Source organism: Augochlora pura, chromosome 7 (assembly GCF_028453695.1).
Source record: "Augochlora pura isolate Apur16 chromosome 7, APUR_v2.2.1, whole genome shotgun sequence".
Taxonomy (NCBI): Eukaryota; Metazoa; Arthropoda; class Insecta; order Hymenoptera; family Halictidae; genus Augochlora; species Augochlora pura.
In genome coordinates this window covers 11,674,517-11,682,581 of record NC_135778.1, presented here as the reverse complement: position 1 = coordinate 11,682,581, position 8,065 = coordinate 11,674,517, and the positions used below count along the sequence as shown (strand labels likewise).

Here is an 8,065-nt window from a genome sequence, read left to right as displayed (position 1 = left end):
TTACGAGTTACACTTGCTGGATTAAAAACCCGGCCGGCAAACATTGTAAATAACCGGACCTTGCGCAAGTAAATACTTATTACGAAGTACAGAAAGTCAACAAATGTCGAGCGGTCCGTGGAGACTACGTCCTCGCAGCGCGCTCTTCATACATGTATATGGCAATACTGCATTTGTCAACGATGAAAAACCTTGGAACAATACAGAGAGAAATAACAAATACGATATCCTGTTTCCGAAAATAAGTTTCGTGTGTTCTAGAAATAAAATGTGCGTTTCCGAATTGCTAGGAAAATGGTAGAGGTGAATCGACGTCGGAAAGTAAGTGGAGAAACGTTGAATTTCCAAATCGATTTATATCGAAACATAGTTGTTGCGCCACGTATTGTGCCAAGAAACGCAAACGTTATATTAATGAACATCCATCGGTGGTTATTAATATTCTATACTTAATATTTCACCGGGTAAGCGAAGTTATTCAATCTCGATGCGCGAGGGGTGAAATAATCCGGGAACGTACGTAGCTACAGGTACGATGAAATGTGATCGTAGATAAAATAGGAGAGGGTGAAATTATCACGTACAATACTGCATAATGCAGGCATCGTTTCAGCTACAGATTCGTCAGTTACCCTCCGCCATTCAATCCCGACATCCCCCAAGATCCCATCACGGATGCAAAATCACAGACCTGCATGCAAAATCATCAAGATCAGATTACTCGGAGGATCGCGTTACGAGCCGACGGCTCTCGTCAGGTGTGACGAAAACGCAAAGGACGAGGAGGCAAAACTCTGGCGAACTTGGAAGATCGTCCTTGGTCGTCGCGTGTGCTGGTTTGCAGCGGCGGGTATACAGGGTGTTCGGCTACGCGCACTAAATATTTCAGGGGGTGAGTTTTCCAACCGAACGAAGGAAAAATCGGAAAAGAAGAAATTAGGGTGAAGACTTTATGTAAACAACTTTTGATTTGACAATTTGTCTGGCTGTGAAAATAACATTGTATACAAATGTTAAAAAATTGTTATAATTTAATAATGTTTGTAAAAGTGATATAATGTAAAAATGTCTAAAAATGTTTTAACAATCATTGGTTTTTAATAAAGTTAGTCTCGCTTAAGCATAAAGAAATGGTATAACTGTTAAAGAAAAAGTAATTTGTTGGAAATAGCTTCATATTTTAATTCACTTGTAATATTTTATTTTATAAAAATATTTGAAGTTATTTATTGCGTTCAACTTCAGCTTGAATGGAAGTATTAATATGCAACTGACGTATGCGAGGGAAAGAAAACGATTGGAGTTTCATTTTATGAGTTTCGAATGCTACTGCATAACTAATTAGATTCAGACCTACTTGCGTTCGAATGATGAATAATCGCTAATGATGATCGCTTATGCTTTGAACTCAATTTTATCTTGAAAATAAATTTATCTTGCACCAGTGTTTTAGATTTTTTTCATGTTTTATTTTTTCCGTTTCAAATATAGGAATTTTACGTTTTTTTCTTTGCCAATAATCATTTTTCAAACAAGGAATTCTATTTCAATTTCTGTTTTTTAGAAATTAACATTGACTGCCCACACAGTTTAACATTATTCAAATTATTTTGAATAAATATTTATACTGGATAATTATCCAAATGAATTCTTTTTAGTGGATTATTCTATCCGACAAATTCATCATTCGTCAGAAATTGTTCTCTCTATTTATTCGAATAATTCGATGAATTCTATATTTGAATAATGCGAGAAAGTAATATGGAAGAAATAAATCGATAAACTATGAAAATCAATTTATATTTTATCATCTTTATTCTAATCAATTATTTTCTGTAAAAAGTCCTGTGTGACAAAATTCTTATGCAAATAAAATTATATTCGGATGAATTCTTTTTCGAATATAACTGTATTCGTTGCTACTTCATTTTTAGTAAACAATATTAAGAAAGGTATAAATTTTTCTATTTTTTAAAGTTGGTTTTTATAATGAACGTTGTTTCTACGGTAGTAATCGGAACGAGTTATAATTGAATAACAGTCTTTTATTGACAAAGATGGTATATAGTACAAATTTACAGAATTTACTAAAAGAAATAGCACATAATAAGATGTATATATTAAAATTTTAATAAGTAATAACTGTGTATCTAGAACAATGTTTTAATCTCATCTCGGACTAAATAGTTCAAATTCAACCCCACATTTTCCACGTAATAATATCTCTGTCAAACTTATGATACACATTATTCAACTCTCTTTAATCGAAATAAAATTTTTTTCCCCTGTTATCAATATTTATGTATTAAAATAAATATAGGTTTGTAAGTAAAGCAACATCCTAGTTATAAAGAGCATGTTAGGGTTTCGCTTGATTACAACATTCAAGCAACTATTTCACTAACACTATTACTAAACAATACAATAATTTCTTCGCTTTATTCATAAACTAAAGTTATTCGATTGAAAGTTACAGGTAAAACAATTAAAATTCATAAAATTCGCTAAAATAAACAATCAGCAAAAATAACGGTCTAAATAAAAAAAAATCGAATTCTGTACTATCCCTAGCAATTAGCCAGGTAATTCGTCTCCGAAAAATAGCGGCACACGCAGCCGAACACCCTGTACATTGTACATATACGGATGCTGGTTTAGTTGGCGGTGTCGCCACGGGTCACGGTGGCGCTGCGCCGCCAGCGCGATCCTCAGTTCGTCACGGGGTCGCGAGGGGTACGCATTGCCTTCGTCGATTGGCCGTACCCACGTTCGTTGTTCGGGACGCGCGAAACCGTACGAGCGCTTAAACAGCCTAGTTCACCCGGGCAAAATCGTGAACCCGGTCGTCCGTGATTTCTCCCGTCTACGTAACAGTGATTCGTCCCGGTTCGGTCACGTTGTTTTCTGTGCGGTGCCATGCGGGCCTGGTTGCGCCTCGTCCTAGCGTGATACACGTCCGCGATATATCGTTTTCGCCGCGGGACAGTGCCGTGACCGAGGGAAGATCAAGCGAAGGACACTGCGGTACCTGCGACAAAGACCCACCTCCTCTTCTTCCCCACCTTTTGTCGTCGTGCTGCCGCCGAAAAACGTGAGTGCGCTTTTCATCAACCTTTCCTCTTCTCCGGTTGTTTGACTTTTTTTCTCCGCGGCGAAGGCTCCTCGGCCTTGTTTCCTCGCCGGCACCGGAACCGAGCACACGCGTCGAACACGTCCCACCGAGGAAACGTACCTTCCACTCGTTACCGACAGTTCGACAGATTACGCTTTTGACGCGTGGCTCGGAATTCCTGATCGTGTCACCGGGGAACGTGCTTCCTCGCGCGCACGCTGCCAATATTCTTGCCGCGATACAGTTCCACTTCCGGTTTCGCTCGACCGGACCGATGCGTGGCACACACTCCAGTGTTTCGACAACTGATGCAACCTGGTGAACGGTCTCTCCGATTTTCTGTTCCCCGGGCTTCGGACATATTCGGACACGTGGTGAGGACTTTACGTTTGATTCGGGAATTTTGTGGCGATTTGTGGCAGATATTATTTGTTCTTTGTGTAGATATTGAGAGTTTTTTTTTTTATTTGCGAACTGTTACGTCGTGCGGTGATGCTTTCGGATTGAAGTTGACAAATGTGGGTAGCATATTTTGATAGGATTTTACAGAGATCTTTAGTTTTTGTTCATCTTTGGATTTTTAAATATGTGGATCATAATGTCGAGGGTATTTTATATTGGAAACAATAAGGTTAGTTTTTTGTTCGCGTAAGTTTCAGAACAGTTTTATTTTCCTTTGATTTTTATGGCTTTTTAACATTATTTGAAATTTTGTAACTTGAGATAGTACACAGATGTTCGTTTGGTAATCCATCTTTATATTAATAATGCATTTGATACTTCATCTTTTTATTAACAATGCATTTGATACTTCATCTTTATATTAATAATGCATTTGACACTTCATCTTTGTATTAATAACAAATATATCCTGTTGTATTTATAGTGTTTACGACTAGTTTTCGATGGGAATTTGTCTTTTCTGCAAGGTAAAAGAAATTTTGATTATTAGTTGAAAGTGAGTACTTGACATAAGAGTCGATACTTTAACATTAATAATCAAAAATTGTTATAGTGTTCAATAAGTTCAATAATAACGTGCTCTTTTAAATATAATTTGAAGCAGCGGTAACTACGTAGTGCAGGTAATTACTAATAATTTCAGTGTCAAATGAGAAACATTGATATCTTTGAAATAGTGTAATCTCCTGTTCAAGCAAAATAAATTTACTTATTTAACAATCAAACAAATATGAAGATAACAAAATGAACCCGATTTTTCAAATAATTGTTACATGCTTTTGTGACACATGAGTTGACAATTTCCAGAATTGTCTTACATTTAAAAGATGTACACGCTCAAACGTTAATTTAATATATTAACCCTTTGCACTCCCTTGTCCCCTCTCGGGGGACATCGTGATTCTAGTATATGACTAAACATTAAAGTTTATTAGCGATTTGCAACTATTTCTCGATGTCTACAAATCCATATAAACCAAATATTATTATAATAATATTATATATACAGATGTAACGTATATTATATAATATAAATGTTCATAAGCGCTGGTAGGTAACATCCACGATGGCGCGGAGTGCAAAGGGTTAACAATGAAACAAATTAATCATGACGAATATGCGAGTACTTTTTACAACGTATTATGCTGTAAATTATTAGTTACATAAGAAATAATAATAGAAGTCACTGAAATGTTTCTCCAGCGAAATGTACAGTAAAGAATGCAAAGGCTTGGTTTACGATCCGTCATGTTGGAATATGCTATTCGCATTCGTACTCCCGACATATTCAATATATAGATCACACGTAGATAAGGTATGGTGTACTGCGTGTGACGCTTGCGTTACAACGTACGTGTCAAGGTCTTCTCTGCCGGTTTTCGCGAGGGTGCTCTAAACGTTCAAAAGACCGTGAACGGCGTTTTAGAAATTCTCGCTCGCTCTCGATGAACTTTGATCCGATTCAATGCTAAACGGTACGTCCATCCGACATGATTAATTTGAAAAATTAATTTGAAAAATTAATTTGAAAAATTAATTTGAAAAATTCATTTAAAAATATGTCAGTTTAAGCAACGTCTATTTAAAGATGGTGAAAGACCGCGTGGAAAATAGGGAGAGCCAACGAATGCTAACAATATCGTGTGAGAAACGAAGCAGCTGTGGCGCATTGTTTGGCTTCAAATTGAAACCGAGAGTCGTTATTGTTGCGAGATTAGTATTAAACGTTTAATCTGTTCATTGATCGACGATCGGTTCAACTAAAACAGGTGTCATTGTTTAGTTGTTCGCAGGCGTGTACGTTGATTCCACGTCGAAACGCGTAACCAGCTAAGAAAACAAATTTTTCCTTTCATTTTCATACGAGAAGAATCGAACCTGCCTCGACCGCTTCGTGCGTTTTTGTTTTCGATTTCATGAAAGCTGAATAGAGCACAACGACTTTTTGCGAACTGAATAGACCCAGATGAATGGGTTATTTAAATTGATTTGAAAGCGGCAACTCCTTTCGAACTAATTGCCCCATGCGGGATCGATTGTTGCAAACATTTTGCAGATATTCCACTGTACGCCAGCCGAAACCTGAATAGACAACCGAAACAATACTTCTCTATCCTTTCACCGGTTTCGAACCGGCAGCGAAGCCACCCGATAAAAAAAACGGCATAATTATCGGTAATCGTAAAAATACGCAGGATCTGTCTCCGGCTGTCGCAACAACGCGAAATACCGGCGCGGTGTTCCATAAATGCTTAAAATTCGCAGAAACGAAATCTATGTTTGAAGCCCCCTAGTATACCGTGCGGCAGCGGGAACACACAGGGCGTTGTTTTGAACTCGCAACAATGGGGGTGATCGAACAACAGCGGAATTGATATGCTACAAAAGGAGTCGACGACGCGATACCGAAAACAATTCGCATCGTTACTCCGAGCGGTGCTCACGTTTAACAAGCTTTACAACAATTTCACGGCGAGGGATATATCCTGTAATGATCGTTGGCCCGAAATCGGCGCGCATTACGCACCGCACGTATGTACGTGCCTGTCCGATGACAATCGCGCGGAGACGTGGAGCTGTCAGGAGGCCACGTGGATACTCCACCACTGGTTGCTTCCGCGCGATAAGTGATTCTCTCGCAGCGTGCGAAACCAGCGGCCGTCATTCTACTTATAACGCCCGATGTCAACGACTCCTCAGGAGGCACGGTCCGCGATCGCGATCCATTCACTATGCCGAGATTCCGCGCGTTCGCCTCGGCACCGACAACCACCGCGGATAACGCGCCGCACAGTGGGGCCCTTTCCCAATGATCAAAGTGCAATTTCCGAGGTATGTAGCAGCAGAAATCCGCTACGAGCTCAGATGCCCTTTGAAGTCTTCGTGTATCGCGCACGATTTTACTCCTTCTTTCAAATTTTATTATCACTTGGAATAACGAAAATTTAAGCCTATAACAACAAATTTAACCCTCAGAATTAACCCAATGAAAATCGTTGTATCATCTCCAAAATAATTTTGACGTTATTAAAGACCCTTCTAGTTAAAAGATTGTTAAAAGCGTAACAGTTTTACGATTCACTAGACTCGATTTCATATTCATAAATTGTAATAAGTTATATAAAATGGAAATGCAGCTGGTTGAAATAGCTATTTTAGATCTACGCTCAACCCCTCGCCGTATTTTGACGAGTCTGGCTCGTCATAGGGATTTCTATTAATATCTTGTTAAGTGTAAATGTTAATACGTTCTTTTAACCCGGAATAAAATTCTGTCCTCTTGTCATCAATATTTAACCATTTAAGTAAATTTAGCAAATGCAGTAAATATTTTTTCTTTTCCTTCTAAGAAATTATTACAGTAGAAAAAGTGCTCATTCTTGTAACTATGAAGAAATTAGTACGACAACGGATTAAAATAGACTCGAGTGCAAAGGGTTAAAGAACGGTAACATATACGCATGTTGAAAATTTCATCCGAAACCTTGGAAATAATTAAAGATTGCGAAGATTACAATTTTTCACGAATTTCAAGAAGAAACAGATAATATTTACACGTTTCAGTGGCTGCAGCCTGAAATCAACTGATTTCAATGAAATATTATACATGCGCATAAGTTATCCAGAAGTACCGAATGCATTCTTTAAATTTTCATTATAGTCTCGGATAGAAAGTGAAAAACGACAGTTTTTGAACGTCTTTTTATTTCAATTAACAGTAAAATTTAAGAAAGAGAACTTCCAAGTTTCAAAATCGTTGTAAAGCTTTCAAACTGGACACGTAGCTATCCGAACTTTAATTCTATCGATATCTAATGGGAAAGTAATTAAAATGGTAAGTAAAAAACTCAGGATGAAAAGGTTACTAGGTTATTAATTTTGCTCCTGACTGTATATGTCTCGATAACGTTAACAATAAATACATATGTACCCAATTCTTTGTCAGTTGGATACGTATGTACGTGTTACACGAATTATATAAACGCAGTACAAGATTCTTATCTCTTTATATTTTAGAATATAGCATCTTGAAAGTAAGAATGGTAAAACCTGGTGGATCCTATAGTAAAATGTGAAGTATGTTATTCAATCAAAGAATTTGTTCTGCTTCCGTCCATTTTTAAGATGATCAAGTTTAAAGTGTCAAGCGACATTGAGAACGATATTCTTATTACATAATTATAACTAAATATCAGAAGATTATTGACACTCATAAAGAATAAGTAAAAAACAATGCTTACGTCAGTAGTGACTGATTTTCAATTATGTATCTTGTAGTTTTTATTTTATATTATATAATGCATCCTGTAATCACTTTTGTACCTCACACTATCTATTTTATATCATAGTATAATGTATCATGTAATCACTTTTGTATCGTACACTTTTCATTTTATATCATATAATATATCATGTAATCAATTTTGTATCTCACACTATTTATTTTATATCATATAATGTGTCATACAATCACTTTTGTACCTTACACTA

At 37.0% G+C, this 8,065-nt stretch overlaps 1 protein-coding gene across 1 annotated transcript in view; it reads left to right on the top strand.

Moving 5' to 3' along the window:
- The first annotated feature begins 2,765 nt into the window (after positions 1 to 2,765).
- The window catches only part of LOC144472458 (discoidin domain-containing receptor 2), a 267,709-nt gene continuing 262,409 nt past the window's right edge, over positions 2,766 to 8,065 (top strand). Inside the window, exon 1 of the mRNA XM_078185567.1 lies at positions 2,766 to 3,091. The gene's annotated coding sequence lies outside the window, so the exon portion shown is untranslated. The remainder of the gene's footprint in view (positions 3,092 to 8,065) is intronic.